This window comes from Oxyura jamaicensis, chromosome 5 (assembly GCF_011077185.1).
Source record: "Oxyura jamaicensis isolate SHBP4307 breed ruddy duck chromosome 5, BPBGC_Ojam_1.0, whole genome shotgun sequence".
NCBI lineage: Eukaryota > Metazoa > Chordata > Aves > Anseriformes > Anatidae > Oxyura > Oxyura jamaicensis.
In genome coordinates this window covers 10,705,088-10,721,901 of record NC_048897.1, presented here as the reverse complement: position 1 = coordinate 10,721,901, position 16,814 = coordinate 10,705,088, and the positions used below count along the sequence as shown (strand labels likewise).

Below are 16,814 nucleotides of genomic sequence, written 5' to 3'. Positions count from 1 at the left end.
GGGGGGGGGGGGGAGGCTGCGGGCAGCCCCCGGCGGCACAAAGGAGCGGGGGCGGCTGGGGACGAGCCGGCGGGCTCGGCGCTGCGAGCACGGGGCGTGAGGGGGGGGTCCGGAGGGGGGGGGGGGAGGCGGATCTGCCGCGGGGTTTTGCGCAGCCCCCGGCGGTGTAATTGCTGTGTCGGAGCGGCAGCAGGGCTCGGCGCGGGCACGCACAGCGCACACCTTACAACTTTGACTAGCAATAACATTGCTGCACACTAGGAGGGGAGGAGAGTCAGCTCCCTATAATAGGGCACAAACTCTGCCATTGCACAAAAGCGGCGCGTTTCCTCGCTGCTGAAAACCGTCCCTTCATAGAAAGGAAAGAAAGAAAGGAAGAAAAGGGGGCCTGGGGGGGGGGGGGGGCCAGCAAAAGCAAGTTACCAAGAGCAAGAACTTGTGCTGCAACAATCCTCCGCTCTTCCTCCTCTCCTCAGGACTCTGGGAGCAGGGATATTCCTCCCCCTCCCCCCCCCGCGCAGTTGGCGCTAGCCCAGACTGTGGTCAGCCGCCTTTATTATTACTTCATTGAGACAGAGAAATCCTCTAAGACTCGCAAGCGCGGTCGGGGCCGCGGGGGCGCGGGGGGGGTGGAGGGACGGGAAGGAGGAGGGAAAAAAAGGCAACATTTGCTGCTCATCATTTTCACTGCACCGCTAAAGTAATTGCGCCCCCCTCTCTCCTCCCCGTCCCTCCTCAGCTTGGATTTTTCTCTTATACCTACAGCTTTAGTGGTATTAGACATACCTTTTTCTTTTTTTTTTTTTTTTTTTTTTTTTTTTTTTGTAGCTCCGATATTCCCCCCCCCCCCAACCCCGGGCGGGGGGGGGGCGCGCAAATGGGGTAAAACCCCCCCCCCCCCCCCAAGCCCCCCCAAACTCCTCTCGATCTCAGCCCGGCAGCTCACATCAAAGCGCCCTTCCTCACTCACAGTGGCCGCCACTCACTAATGGGATTGCAGCGTGCCTGGCTCTGCTGCTGCAGCCGCCGGAGGGAGAGTCGCCGCTGCTGCACCTCTTCGCCGACAGTCTCCGGGTGCTGAGCCGCGGGGATGATCAGGATCTTCCCGGATTTCAGCGTGCAGGTGACGGCGGCGGCCGGCGGGGCGGCCGGGGGGGTGCCGGCGGCGCCGGGCATGGGGCGAGCCGGCGCCGCGGCCAACGGCAACCCGCAAAACGTCCAGGGCATCACCTCCTACCAACAACGGTGAGCACCGAGGGGAGAGGGGTGTGCGGCTCTTTCCGAAGCTCCCTCACTTGCTTTTTCTTTGTGCTTTTGTGTTTCTTTGTTCCCCCCCCCCACCCCCCCCTTTATATATATATTTTAAAAATCTCTCCTTGCTCTGTGATTGTTGGGGGGGAGCTTTTTTGGGGGGGGGGGTTTTTTCTCCCCCCCCCCCCCCTTTTTTTTTAATACAGCATCTTTTAAAATGCACTGAGAAGTAAACACAATCTCCTAGTTTTGTCTTGGATGAGCTGGAAAGCAACAATAGCGGGAAAAAAAAAAAAAAAAAAAAAAAAAGTGAGACCCCGGCAGCTTAGCTTGGCTGCTTTAAAGTTTGGGATCCCGTCCGCTCATCCTTTCTAAAGAGGAATTTCTCAATGTCAATGCCTTGTGCAAATCCCAGTGTGTGGCAGCCAGGGGGATAATTGATCAAGGTATGCTGATTGATAATTTGCTTTCAGCCAAGAAAGAGAACAATTTTCACTTGGGGTTGCACACTTGCAATTCCACATTGTAGTTTAATAGTATTATCATGTCACCTGTTACTACAGGGAAATATAGCACGAAACCCTAAATATAGTCAGCACTGTTATTTTTTCATCCTAAATGCATTCTAATGCAAATGCAGGAAATTCACATAGAGCGCCTTTAGGAAGCAAAGCGCAGAAAGTTAGCAGTATAGCAGTAAGTCATAACGAAGTTTAAAGACCTTCCCCATTCCCCTAACAATCCATCGATATGTGCTGATACTAACACGAAGCTTAATTAATGACCTGACATTTCTTTGTGCTTCTGCGAGGCAAAACCTGAAGTTTGGCTCTGGTAGGTTTCTTTATGATAAGCTTAGCACCGAAGTCGAGTGCTAAAAAAAAAAAAAAAAAAAAAGAAAAAAAAAAAAGTAAAAAAGTAGCTAAGTAGCTGACAGACAACAGATAAATAAATGTAGGCTGAAATCGGAACAAAACAATTACATTTCTCTAAATGCAATAAAAATGGCACTGTCCCAACTATCTCGCTTTCCCACATAGCATTAAATTAAACCATGAGGAAAATGCGATATAATCACAAGTATCCGAACTAAAACATCTCTATAATGTAAAAGCAAAATCATAGAAAGTTTTAACATGATATGTCAAACAATTGGTTGAGGGGCCAAATTCAGATAATTTTGCTGTTCAGCAACTTTGAGTTGCTTCCTATAGTTTTGGAAAACACCAGCTCTATTTTCCATCTGATTCCCATGATAGAAAACGTTTGTTGGTAACTTTTGTAGGTTTTATTAAATGAAAAAAAAAAAAAAAAAAGGAAGCTGATACTCCTGAAATAATCCCTGATGATGCCCAAGCACTTTCTCAGCTGGCGACCATTAGAAACTAAGCACGAGTCTCGTTTTGCTCAAGCAAGCACACCAGTCTTTCATATCTAAACCAACTTGACTGTGAGAAATATAAAGAATGGATTAAAGTTGATTTCTTTTCACGGTTTCGGTATAATTTTTGTCACTTATAAAATATTTAAATTACAATGGAAACTGACGGACACTTTAACGAGGAAGTACAGGCAGCAATCACAATAGTTTAGTCTGTGAAGTGGGGAAGTCAAGGGTCAGAAATGTCAGATTGGCTTTTAGACAAATGAAAGAGACCTCTGGAGACTTTAAGTTAAACAGAAGTATGTAGTCAAGGCAGCATGCGAATTTTCAGTACCTCGCGTTTAATAGTTTGATTATGTCAGCCTGTAATCAGGCAAAAGTTAGGCACCACTTCTCCCCAAACTCCCAACACCTCTAATCCAAATATTGCTTAGCAGATACTCAAGCGCTCGGACTAGTAAGAACCCAGAGCAGCCTGGACGTCTTGCAAACTAACCTAACAAGGGGAAACATTTTTGCACTTCTTCCAAGTATTAACTGTATCTTATCGGCAGCCAGCGCTCTTTCCTTTGAACGATTTTTAATTCGAGCTTTTTGTAAATACTTAAAATACAGCGGCCGCAGCCACCTTCTTGAGCAGTTGCAAAAAGGCGAGGTGACACCTGTTAACTTTTTTTTTTTTTTTTTTTTTTTTTTTTTTTTTTTCCGTCTTCTTCTTCTTTTTGGAGGCGAGGAGACCCGTGCCGGACAGAAACGGCATGTGATACTTTGCAGGTCGCCCCTCTCGCCAGCCCTCCGCCCGCACCCCCGAAGCGAGCCCCGGCCGCAGCTGCGCCCGCGCCGCTTCCCCCAGCGGCTGCGCACCTGCGCGGCGGAGGCTGCGCGGACACGGGGCGGGAGGCGGAGGGGGGCTTCCCTCTGCGCCCCCCTCCCTCATTCCCTCCCGGGGGACTCCGCGCAGCGCCGGGAGCAGGGTCAGGGGGGCCAAGCCGCCTCCTGCGGGAGGAGCCCCCCCGGCCTCCGGCGCGCACCCAACTTCCAGGTGCTCCGGCAACTTCTGCCCCGCTCGGAAGGGCGCTCCCGTCCCCTCCTCCCCTTCAGCCCCCCCTCTCCTTTATTCTCTCCCATCCCCCCGGCACTGTGGCGGAAAGGTTTGTCGCGGAGAAATGCTCCCGACGGGCCGGGCTGACCCGTCCCCCGGGCGGGTTTCCCCGGGAGCAGGATGAGGCCCGGCAGGCTGTCCTTCCAAGGCGGCGGCGGAACGAGCCGCGAAGTTACCTTGGAGATGGGAGCTCTCCGCGGAGGAGCGCTTTCTCCTCCAAAAGCTCCTCGCGCCCGGCTTTTCCCGACGTCCTGGAGGAGACAAGAGATAGCGGTTTCTTTTCCCCGCTCCTTTCTTTTGGGCTTAGTTTCATAACGTCCGGTGAAACGGCAGCAAATCCTGCCCCCTTCCCCTGCTGAGGGGCTCGGCGCCCCCTGGCACACCCCCGGCCCCGCCATGGGCCACCCCGGCCGCAGAGGGGACTTGGGGGCTGGCAGGGGGCTGCCCGGTGCCGCTGCCGCCCGGCACGGGGGCACCCCCCCCCCCCCCCCCCCCCCCCCCGTCGGTGTGGGCACCGCCACCGCCCGGGCCCTCGGGAGCCCACGGGGATGCCCCGACCGCGCTCGGGGTGAGCCTGGGGGGTCTCCGCGCCCGCGGAGCTGTGCGGGGAGCACCCCCCGTCCCCCCGCTCTCCCGCCCGCCTTGGCCCCGCTTCCCCGCCGGAGCCCAGACTCCGGCGGAGGAAAGTGTGCGAAACTGCAACTGAGTGGCGTTGTTGCGCCGGCACCGGAGCCTGCGTCCGCTGCACGCAGAGTGAGAGCGGAGCCGGGGAAGCAAGCTGGAAAATGCCCAGAAATACTTTCCCGGCGGTCAAGCCCGGAGAGCCCTGACTCCCCTCCTTCCCACCCCAGCCCCCGCCCCGCTCGGCCCGTGCCCCGGCGCCCCGCGGAGCCTGGCTGCGGCCGCGGGGTGCGAGCGGCGGCGTGCGGGTGTGCGAGTGTCTGGGTGTGCGTGTGTGCGTGTGTGTGTGTGTGTGTGTGTGTGTGTGTGCCGCACCTGCCGGGCGATGCCAGCGGCCGGGCTGCCCGCCGGGGCTGCGCCGCGGCTCGCTCTCCCCGCCGCCGCCGCCGGCGGCCGTCGCTGCCTGCGCTGGGCATGTCTCTGGGGCCGGCGGGGCCCCGGCTCCCTCCGCTCCTCGGCTTATGGACGGCGGCAGCGGCTGCAGCAGCGCTAGCGAGCGAGCGAGCGAGCGAGCAACCTGCACCAGGACCGCGCGGAGGAGCGGGAGCCCGCGATGCTTTGGCCTCAGTACTTTTCCTTAGCCTGTCTGGCTAACCGGGGCCATCGCTGCCGCCGCTGCTGCTGCTAGACACACAACACACACCAACATCAGGAGGGGGAAAAGTAAGGGAGAGAGAGGAGGAAAAAAAAAAAAAAAAAAAAAAAAGCAGGAAGATGGCGCCCACCAAGCCAAGCTTTCAGCAGGATCCTTCCAGGCGAGAACGGTAACACTTTCTCTTTATTGAACCTGCAGCAGCAGCAGCAGCCGCAGCAGCGCCGGGCCGCGCCGTGCCGCCGCCGCCGGGGCCGGGGCCGGGCTGGCTGCCATGCCGGGGTGGGGGGACCTGCCGCCGGCCCCCGCCGCTCGCCCCGCCGGGCACCGGGAGTTCCCCCCGGTGCGTACCACCGGCCGCCGCGCACACGCGCCGACACACGGACGCACACGCACACAGACAGACACACGGACACAGGGCGAGCCGCGCGAGCAATCCCGCTCCGGCAGCCGCACGGCGAGCGGGCGGGCGGGAGTGCGTGTGTGTGTGTGTCTGTATGCCTGTCTGTGTGTGTGCGCGGAGCCGTGAGGCCCCCCCCGGGGCTCCCCCCCCCCTCTCGGCGGCGGCGGGGGGGCGGTGGGGCGCCGCGCCAGGCCCGGCTCTCCGGGCGGCCCCGCCGGTGCGGTTCAAGTGCGGCTAGGCCGGAGCTTGGGGGGGGTGCTCGCCGCCAGCTGCCCCCCCCCCCTCAGACTCCCCCTTTACCCTCCGCCACCGCCGCCGGGCGGATGCTGGCGCCCCCCGGGGCGGGCAGAGCGGAGCCGGTGCGCGGGCGGGCGGGGGGCGGCGTGCGGGGCCCGGCGGGGGGGCGGGGGCCGCGAGCAGGGTGCGCTGCCCCCCCACCCCCCATGAGCTCCGGCCGCCCCCCCCTCGCCCCCCCCCGGCCGCCCCCGGGCACATTTGTTTGGGGGGAGACCGCGCGCTATTAATCTGCGGCGCCGCTGACACGAATTGCCCGTAGCGGATTTGTTGTAGTAAAGTGAATCTTTCTAGAAGTGCGTGGTAGGAAACGGGAGTACAAGTTCATGTGATGTTACTTTGTGGTTCTTACAAAAGTCCTCGCAGCTCCGGTGCTGCACCGCCAGGAGATGCGTGCCCACAAGGAGAGAGGGGTTCGGGTGGGCTTTTTATTTCTTATTTTTTTTTTTTTTATCCCTTCTTTCTTCTCCCCCTTCGGCGCTAGAAAGGAACTGGAGGGTAAGGGGTGAGGAAGGTTCCTGGCTTGTCGTAAAAATGAAAATTAACATTTAGACAGCTTTTAAAAGTAGCTGGATTGTGTGTTGCTCGGTTTACACTTCACAGCACAAGTAAGCCTGAAAAATATTTAACCAAAAGTAAAGTATAGGGGACTGGGTTCTTTTTAATCTTAATTTCAAACTTCTTTAATATATATATATATATATATATATATATATTCAGCATGATCAGCGCTTCCAGGATAGCTTCCAAACCCCGCAGATTTTGTCTAGATATCTATGTTATTTTTCCCAACGAAGCGGCCTGCCCCGTAACAGGAATACATACATCTCATATTCACTACTGAAGTGTTAGTGTAGGCTGCATTAGTATTAACTGTTGCACTTTGACAAGGCTATATTGATATGTAGCCAAATCTGGAGATACATGTAATGGGAAAACAGTGCATTCTCAGCAGTCAGTAACTTAGAGATTCTCATCTTCAACTATAAATATTTTTTTAAAGCTCCCTGTTTCAGGGGCTGCAGGGGCATTTCTACTGTGCTAATAACACTTATAGCAGCAGGCTTTTCTGCTGTAGAGTTCTTTGTTGGGAAAACAATTTGTATCAGTAAGTCTCGTCCCCCCCCAACACACAATTCTGCTGTCTTCTTTCTGAGAAAAGCACTATATTAGTACTAAGTGTATTTGCCAGAATAGCTTCAGTAATCTCTCCAGCAGAAGCATATTTGTGTGCCATTTTGGGAATTTCTCTGAGATAGGAATCTTGAAGATAGAATTAATTTCTAGGGGAAACTTCATAGCCTGTGCATGAGTGCTTTCTTTATCACCTGTCTCCATTTGGCATTCGGCGAAGGTAAATCAAAGTGCGCGATTTGTTATTCTGCTCCACTTGAGAGCTGAACTAAATAACACTTGGTCTGAAATTCTGATTGAAGTTGTAGGAGGATATACTGTATTTAATTTAATGCCCTTTAATAGCATCTTCTTGTTCAGCTCTGATGCTGTCATTTTAAAGGTTGGATCGGAGTAGTTTTTCCCTGTAGGGAGTGGGAGGAGTAATCATTTCAGGGGAAAAAAGTAGTCTAAATTCCTAGAACACTAATAGCCCCAAACTTGGCCTAGTGTCCAAGCAGTTGCCTTTTGCCATTAGGGTTCACTTTCTTACCGTTCTTTACAATGCTCTCTGAACAGTTTAGGCGTAAATATCGCACGTGTGAGTTGATGACATCTTTTGTATCAGAAATAAAGTCAATCTACGTGTTCTCTTAAAAAGTTTCTGAAAAGATACAGCAATGCTTCAGTAAGCAGGCCCTCGTGTTCTTTTTCTTTAAAATTCTGCAATGTGCTCCCACAGTCTTACGTGTAACTGTTTATTTTAGCTGTTTTGTACACATCCTTTCAACTGTACGTGTCAAGCCACTTGAGACGCAGGGACATATAAGTTACTTAAGGGGTTTTTCAGGCTCTTTTCTTAGTTGCTACTTCAATAAACTAGTTCTCAAGATGAAGAATCCCGTGAGTGAACTTTGCGTACGGTCTTTGTTTAGTCTTCTTTTCAGCAATATTTAGGTAGATGGTGTTATTGTTTTCCAGCAAGAGGTTAATAATTAGAAAACAAATATAAAAGGTGGTAGTCTTTGATGCAAGCAAGCACTTGAATTGTTTTGAAACTTTTCCACCTGTTTAGATTTTTGAAAGGATGCTTGAGAAGTTGCACACATAATTTGATTTTATTTTAAACTATGAGTGTTAGCAAATTTTACAGTTACAGTAGGAGTTTAGGGTTTTTTAGTTGTGTGGATATATAACCAAGAAAATTAAATAGACAGAAGTGTCATGCATATGATATGCCAGCATTGATTTGTAAAGCATATCATAATATCAGAGTGCTATTGGTTTAAAGTGAAAGAGAAAAATAAACACCTTTATTTTGGCATTTCTTTCTAGAGCATGAGCTTAAACATAGCAGTGATAAATGATGATATGCATTGTCTAACACTTGCTTTTATATAAATAGCTCCAGAAGATTGCTTAAATGATAATCGAAAATATGAAATAGGGTGGCCTTCATATCACAAGGCCAAGGGTCTACAAATGGAAAAACTGAAATAATGAAATATTTCCAAGGCAACAGACTGTCAACAAGAACAGTAATGCATGGGCATATCATAGAGCTACCAGAGAGGATATTAGATCTTATAGCTCTAGAGCCAGGAGTTATAATGACCTTTATTAAATAGAGCCCTCCCACATTACAACAATCTTTCCTATTTCTGATTTATGGATTAGCAGTCATACTACTCTTCATAATTTGAAACATTCTCCCACCATATTTGATTTGCTGCATTTTTCTCCACTGGAATCATACATTATTTAGAGCTTACATGAGAGTATTGATCAACAAAAGTTATATTACATATTTTCAGTAACTAATGGGATTCCGAATAACAAGGTTTTGTCTGCAGCACTGTTTCTGCATTCTTTACAGCACAACTGTTTTTTTTTTTTTTTTTTTTTTTTTTTTTCTTACAAGTTTTATCTAGTTAGCTTGTTTTATACCATTATAGGGATACTGTATTGTAATCCTATATTATTAATACATTTTAAATAATTAGAGAGTTACAATAACAGATTATCCCAGCACCCAGAACTGTAGGTATTTTATAGAGAACATCAGGATATATTGTCAACATCCGTCTCCTTTTATTAATGTCTCACTGGAATTTCAGACTCTAACATATTGGCAGTTTCAAATCACGTTTTTTTGAAACTTGGCACACAAGTTGCAAGCCCAGATGGGAATTTTACTGTGAGAGTGATGTAAAACAGTTGTTGAAAAATTGACATTTGAGGCATTAGGTTCGTCAGCATTCTTACTAAAAAGTACAAATAGTTTAAATAAATATTTTTTTCATAAAAAATGTATTCTAAGATAAGAATTTCAAATAGCTGATACTGAACATAAAAATTAACTCTTATCATTTCATAAAAAAATTGGGATTGATTCTGCTTTTATTGAGGTCAATAAGATGAAGACCTTTCACAATAGTGGCAGAATTTTAATTTAGCATCAATTTGTTGTTGTTGTTGTTAAGTTTAATGTTATGAGACATTTCCTCAAATCTCATTTCATGTGAGTGAACCTTACGTTCAGTCAGTCTATCGGATTCATTTTATATTATTGTCAGTGGAAACTCCTGCAGGAGTAAAAGCACCTCATGTGAGATGAGATTTCAGCATTAGTCACGTTATTTTAAAATGAATTAAGTGAACTTGTTCTGTGGGGTGTCAGCCTGGAAATCTGTTTTTATATTTTAATTTCAAGGTACATAGCCATGACTTTTCATTTCCCCCCAATCATTTGTTTTGTTTTGTTTTGTTTGTTTATGCTTAATGTTTGCCTTTTTGCTTTTGTTTTTGAAAGAGGCTGCCAAAGATTTATGGCCATAAGAGGAAATGTTTTGAAATTTTATTTTATAATAATTGCATTTTTTTCAATTTCTTTCTGTGTAATATTTACAAGCCTACTGTGTGTAATTTTTAGTATACAAAGTCCCATTAGTGCGAATGAGGTGTGTGACTTTTTGTTTAATAGGACTTTGCATAGCAAGGATAATTTGTAATAACATTGCGTTTTACTGCATAAGATGTACCATAGTAAGAATAAAATGGTTGCCTCCATGTCTTATATGACTAGAGCATTGTTCTGTGACTAGCTCGAGCAGTAGTTTTGGAATACGCAAAGTCGTAGTCAATGAATAGGAGCGTTGTGCCATTGATTTGAACAGGATTCTGAGTAGTAAAAATATTAATTAATTTTGTATTCTATAGTAGACTACTACACGGGACAAAGAAGGTACGGTAAGGGTGGTATTTGTGTCTGTAACTTGGGAGAACTGGACTCCGTCTTTGGGATAATATTGAGTTCAAGTTGTACCTTAATCTTTAAAAAGTCCCAAATGAAATTATCCCTATAATTAAAGTATACTCCAGGAAATCACAAGTAAGGATAAAAGTATTTTACTATATAATTCAATGTATATGAATTTATTCTCAGTGAGACAACAAGGATAAGCTTTAGCATACTTTAGAGGGAGGAGGATTGGACTTAGCATCTGTGTATTATTATAAAACATGAAAGTCCTGAGATTCTCAAGTAAAGATGGAACAGCCCTCAAGGAGATTCTGATCTCAGTCTGCTGCAGCCCGATACTGAGAGTTATGTATCTTGCGTGCAGGCAAGAGTCAGTCACATTATAGAACAAGTGATATGTAAGCAAGGATTTGAAATGGATTACCAAAAGCGGACTTTTGAAGATTTGTTACAAGCGATTTTTCTAGCAGTTTGTGTGTTTTGTGTTCTGGACTTTCACTCTTAGGCCATTTCTTGCCATTTGTCTGTTCCGGGGAACTTCTCACCGATGTCATTACAGCAGCTGAAGAAGAATTTAGTATTAATGCTAAGTATTTCTGTAGCTATGTTGTTTTTGCTGTTGTTTTTGTTGATTTTTTTTTTTTTTAATATAGCTTAGTGTGCTTAGAAAAGGCTGTCAATGTTGTTACACGTTTTACTGATGAGATAGTTACAAAACATTTTTGAAAACTAGCAGAAGTGGCAGAAGATGTCAATGTTAGTACTAGCAATAAAATTCCAGCCCCCATTTTGACTGCGTATTCAAAGATTACACTGCCTTCGTTAGAGGAATTTACATTTCTTTTACAGGCGAAACCTCCACTGAAATAAAGTGCTTTCAGAGAATGGCTTGATTGCAACTTAAAATTAGCTGTTAGCTTGATATATAATAGAAGTTCAACACTTACATTAAATAATTTAAGTGGAAAAGTACTGTTCCATTACCTGCAGGCATCTTAGGTTTACATATGTATATAGTGAACTTAGGGGATGTGGTCTGAATAATATGTATGTGTGTAATCTACAATTATGTCCCTGGAGCTTGGATTTTCTGAAGAGACTATTGGATTTAGGCATCTAACGCATACTGCATTTCAGTGAAATATAGGCACCTAAATCCTATAAGCCCCCTTTCAAATACTTGCCTGGGAATTTTGTCTCTAAAAGGCATTTAGAACAAGCTTCATTACACAACACATTGTTTTAAACTGAATTTTATTGAGTAATGAATAGTCTTTGAACACTCAGTTTGGATTAAATCCTAAAGGGTATAGTTTTGCTTGAATTTAGGCACAGAACTGATAGATTTCTATTTTGTCTGAGGGAGGGGGGCGTCATCTGTTTTTCTTTTGCTGATGTTTCGTGTCTGAAAGTCTTGCATATTCACGTTTATGGTTGGTTTACTCACAGCCTAGGTTTATACGACTTAGGTGGCTCAGAATTGTCCTTCCAAGGCTGTAATTCATTTAGCTAAAGTGTGACATACCAAATTTGAGAAGAATGCTTGTTAGAAAGCTGTCTTTTCCCAGAGATGATGGGAGGCAGAATATGTTACTTTGTGGGAAAAAAAAATGTAAGTGGGCAGTCTTCACAGGTCAAGGTTGAGGTCAACAGAAAGAACTGAGTGACTGAATCTGTACGGTGCTGGCAGCAGGATTAAAAAGGGGGAAAAAGTCTTTAAAAAAGAGAATAGCTGCCAGGGGTACTTATCCTTCAACCTTCACAGCTGCAAAAAAAAGTAGCTGATTTTATTTGTCTGAGTATAGTCAGCTGTAGGATTGGCATGTTTGCTTTCCCTTTGCATAAATTAGTAATAGTATGGATGGGAGGTTCTGAAAAAAATTACGTTGTAAAAAAAAAACCAAACAACAACAACAACAACAACAACAACAAAAAACCAAACCGTTTTCTCTTGGTAGGTAACAAATAGAAGATGAACATTAAAAGAGATACAAAGGCATTGGGCTGCTTTATTTATTCATTCTTTCTGAGCTGCTACTCAGATGTACAACAAAACTTGTATTTCTTGGGGAAAATCAAAACTACAGTAATTTTTTTCAATGGCTGAATGAGCTAGATAAATGGTACTCAAGTAGCAGTGTTTGAATGATCCAAGTAGTTTACTAAAGTATCTTAATTAATTGGATGTTCTCTTTAATAGTGAGGTTTCCTGTTTGTAGGGAGTGCTCTATAACAGGAACATATATTTGATACGTAAATGATATATATGATTTGAGAAGGCCCATTTTTATTCAAGATCTATTTTTACTAAACAACTGTTTTAGGTTAACAAACAACAAGAAATAAATGGAGGTGACAGAAAATACAGACTTCACATGAGAACAGTGATAGAGAAGATACAGCAGATTCCAGATCTTTCAGACATATATATGCTATTCCTTTTATTAGTCAGTCTACTTACACTCAGATTTTGAATCTTTCCTTTTATTCCTTTGTTAACAGAAAGAAAAATGCCTTTATACGGAAATGTGATTTGGAAACTGTTATTCTGTGCTTTCTGAGAGCAGTTTTTCTTTCTTTCTTTTTGTATTTATTTATTTATTTATTTATTTATTTATTTATTTATTTATTTATTTATTTTGTATTACTTATCAAGATTGGAGTAGCAGTCTGCAGGATGTACCAAACACTGCAGATTCCCTCTTCTTCTCCCCAGAATGATTTGACATACTGAATGGGCATCTTTAGGAACATTCATTATTTAGATTCTTTCATCATGTAGGAAACATTTTGGAGTGATGATTTTTTTTTTTTTTTTTTTTTTTTTTTCTGCTTATTGGTTTTGCAATACTATTGCAAAGAAGTATTTAAATCCTGTTCATTACTTATTTTTTATTGTAGTAATTACCATGTATTACAATATTTGTTTGGTTCAAATAGGAAAAAAGTACAAATTGACTAGGGAAAAGTGTCTTCTCTCTGATAGAGAATATTAGAATATTTGCCTGAAAAGCAAAATTAGAATTACTGTATATTTGTTTTGCTTGTTACTACTTGTGAGGAAAACTTTAAAGATATTCCACTGACTTGTATTCACATATACTGTAAAGTGTAGGCATATGTTGTATGTTAGATAGACACAGTATGTGTATTTGCCTGAAAGGAAATAATGCTAGTTGATTGTCTTCAGCATGCTATAAATGTCTTACTTTAGATAAAGTTAAATGTAAATACACGCATTGGAATGGCGATTTTTTTTCTTCTAATGCTGTGAGGGAAAAGTAGGCTCATCATTTTTTTTTGCACATTTTTATTGTTCTGTGTAAATGTAATTTGTTAATCCTGTGAAATTTGTCATAGATAAATTTGCTTGGATTATCTTGTCACCACCGTATCTGCATTCTTTTGTTCATTGCTTATTCATAATTTAACAGTCTGGCAGTGAGCCTTTTTGGGATGCTCACAAAAGATATATGACCTCTACCAGCTGCTACTATAACCTGCAGAATGCACAGCAAGACATTAGAAATGTGAGGATTCCTCTACTGATTAAAGTGCTCTTCATTTAAACAGTCTGTTCATAAGAATCTCAGGAATCTTTGTGGGTAGCAGTTTTGATTTTTCTTTTCTCACAAAATTAGTTCTAACATTTTTATTTTTTTTTCCCTGAGTGGGAAAACTAACATTGAATCTTAAGATGGTGATGCTTTGCTTTCAAATGGACTAATGGAAATTAAATCCCTCATTATATATGCATATGTATACATAAGTGTGCATGTGCATATACACATTTGCATATATCTTTACCTATCTCTCTCTATGAACATATATATGTATTTCCTGCAATTTTAGAGTGGGAGAAATTAGTACCAATGTATGTTATTTTAAAACTAGCTCTTCTATTAGGATATTTTTCAACACATATTATCCAGTACTAATTTACAGAAGAGTTGTCTGATTTAACCCTGCTTTAGCCCCAGCATCTTACAGATTGTATTGTGTAAATACTCAATATTATACAGTACACGAAAGACATTAAATAGAATGTTACTTGAAGTGTAACAACATTTTAGATTTTCATTATTCTCCTGACTCGGTTTAGCATATAAATTTTTTCCCCTTTTTACTTTTTTTTTTTTTATTTTCTTCTTCTTATCTGCAGATCAGCTTGTGAGTAATGGCTAGTTTTTACCTCCCCTTTGTGCTGGCACATGATTATAGTTCAAAATAATTCATTGCTAATCCATGCAGTATTGGTTCATCTCCATCACTCTGTTTTGTGATTAGAGCCTCGGGCCTGTAAGAACATCCTTCTGCACAGTTTTCTGCCCTGATTTTCTTTGACTGCAACCCATATTTTAAACAGTTCTGTCATTACCATTCACTCACCAACCCTTCTACATTTTTCAAAACCATATCAATTACAAGAAATTAATATTTTGGTGGGGTTATTTTTCAGGAGTTTATGAAAAACACTTGTTTTCCACTGCAGTAAGTCTCCAGCAGTGGCATATAGGGTTTGGTTCATCTCAGTCAATGATGGAAATCTGACTTGAGTTTTTCATTTTTCCTTAGCAGTCTGATTTTCCTTTGTACTTATTTACATTAGGTGCTTCAAGAAGTCCAGGATCTCAAAAAGAAACCATGCCTTTTTGAAACAGACTATCGTAGAAGAGTAATTACAGCCTTGTCATTTTTAACACTGTATTTCAAACAGTGCTGTTGTAAAATAAAGCTGATGAAGGAACTTTTAAAATATATAGGGCCTTATCCTACCATGATCACTCCCGTTGAAGTCAGTGTTTATCAGGTCAGATATGAACTGATACGACATTAGAGCTGAGCTAACATGATATAATGATATCGTACCTTGATGAGATTTAAATTTAATATTTCCAGATTATGAAGCAAATCCATCATTTTATTTCACATCAAATAATACCAGTTTTATGAGAAGGTCATCCAAAAGATTTTTCAAGACTTTGTTTCAGCATTGGGTAGTCCTGTGTTCCTTTTAATAATTACTTTCATCTCATTGTAGCCGTGTGTTTGAAAGTGTAGGTCAATAAGGATGATCGCATTCAGAATTTCATGATCTGTGTAGTGGAACAAATTGAAAGCAAAGCCTGTATCAATCACTGTGAAGGGAGGGTTAATTGTTACTGCTTCTCAAGCCTCTGGACAGATAAACCAGTAATGAAATACTTATTGCTCTGATATGTGAATGGTTAAGGATGAAACAATGGAAACAGAAGCAGTCTTCAAAGATAACAAAAAAAAAAGCAGAGAAAAAAGAATAATCTGGACTAAAGTAAGATACTGTATATGCTATGTATTAACATTTTTAAAGTATATATTTTTTTCATCTAATACAGCCTTCTGGTAATGATGTAAGACAGCAGAACATATTAGGTTTCTAAAGTGAATACAAAATATGAATTTGAAAGCTTTTATTATGCAAACAATTTAAAATGGTTTACATGATGTCTGGACCTTAGGTAAAACTAACATTTCTAGCATTAAGTGTTTTCTTTTCATTTCTTTGTTTTTCATTTGTGGTACTGTTAAGTTTTTTTTTTTTCTTTTTTTTTTTTTTCTTTAAAAGCACAGCTGTATTTACTAAATCGAGTATGTTTTATTTCCTTGTGAAGTCATTTAAAGCGTTTTGTCTACAGCCAACCAGGACACTAAAGGAGTATTTAAAGATAGAAGCAGCAAAATAAAAATGAGTGCAAAAACAAATTATGATATTACAGTAAACATTTAACTATTTCTAGAATGTGAACTTAACATTTTAAACATCTGTTAGTTACTTATATGTTGAAATATATGCAAAAATATTTAGCCAAATTGAAGTCTTAGGCCCATGACAATCATCTCAACACAGTGGGTAGTTCTGAAAATTAATGAGAATGATAATACTGTAAAGACTGTTCCAGAGTTTGCCCAAATTCATTATCTAAGACTCTTGTTAAGAACATCTCAAAGAATTTTAACCAGGAAAATATATTAATGGTTCAAAAGCATTTTTCAAAACGGTGATTTCTAAAAGTATAATGGAATTATATATGCAAGAGCTATAGTTAGAAACACAAATAACATAGGAGCAGCACATTATGAAGGAATAGTTTCCAATAGCTGAGGTACTTGGCTTTGATTTTGTCCATAGGTGTCAAGCTCTCCATATTGATTTATATTTTGGGATGGAGGAAATGAAAAAGTGAAGGCAACTTACAAAAATATATGTTTGTGACTCCTTGTTAGCTACTTAATGAGGCCTGTAGCTGCTAAAAAGCTCAGTAAAGTAATTAATTTTATAACTAGTGTAGATGTCTTTTAGACAATTGAAAAGCACTTTTAGGAGGACGGGTGATGAGACACATCTTTAGATTTCTCTTCAGAATGTTAAGAATTTCCTGTTGCCTGTTTCCTGATGGGATTGACGCAGCTGTGTATCATATGGAATGAAAGAGTAACTGAGTGCCTGACTTTGTTTTATGCAAGCTCTTTAAGAAAATGTATGTGTTGATTTTGCCTTTTTTTATTTTTTTTATTTTTTTTTTTCCAGTTCCTTCATATAAATGCTATGTGCAAAACTATACAAGTGGCAGCTAATTATAATTAATTTATCTATTTTCTAAGGGATTGTTAATAACTGAAGTTATTATATTAGTTAAGAATGCTTTCTCTTTCCTTCTCTCTTTCCTTCTCTCTTTCCTTCTCTCTTTCCTT

The 16,814-nt window shown here is 42.6% G+C and overlaps 1 protein-coding gene and 1 long non-coding RNA gene across 4 annotated transcripts in view; one reads left to right on the top strand and one right to left on the bottom strand.

The window, feature by feature from the left end:
• The first annotated feature begins 148 nt into the window (after positions 1 to 148).
• The window catches only part of NPAS3 (neuronal PAS domain protein 3), a 533,731-nt gene continuing 517,065 nt past the window's right edge, over positions 149 to 16,814 (top strand). Inside the window, exons 1-2 of one of the 3 annotated variants that reach the window (XM_035328180.1) lie at positions 149 to 542; positions 973 to 1,245. The gene's annotated coding sequence lies outside the window, so the exon portion shown is untranslated. Of the gene's footprint in view, positions 543 to 563; positions 1,246 to 4,610; positions 5,183 to 16,814 lie in introns of those variants that run through there. The other 2 variants (XM_035328178.1, XM_035328181.1) reach the window with 2 other exon arrangements.
• LOC118168078 lies at positions 1,748 to 4,386 on the bottom strand. The gene is made up of 2 exons (XR_004751346.1): positions 3,914 to 4,386; positions 1,748 to 2,125 (listed from the first exon to the last, which is right to left on the bottom strand). It is a non-coding gene; the product is annotated as an uncharacterized LOC118168078 (long non-coding RNA).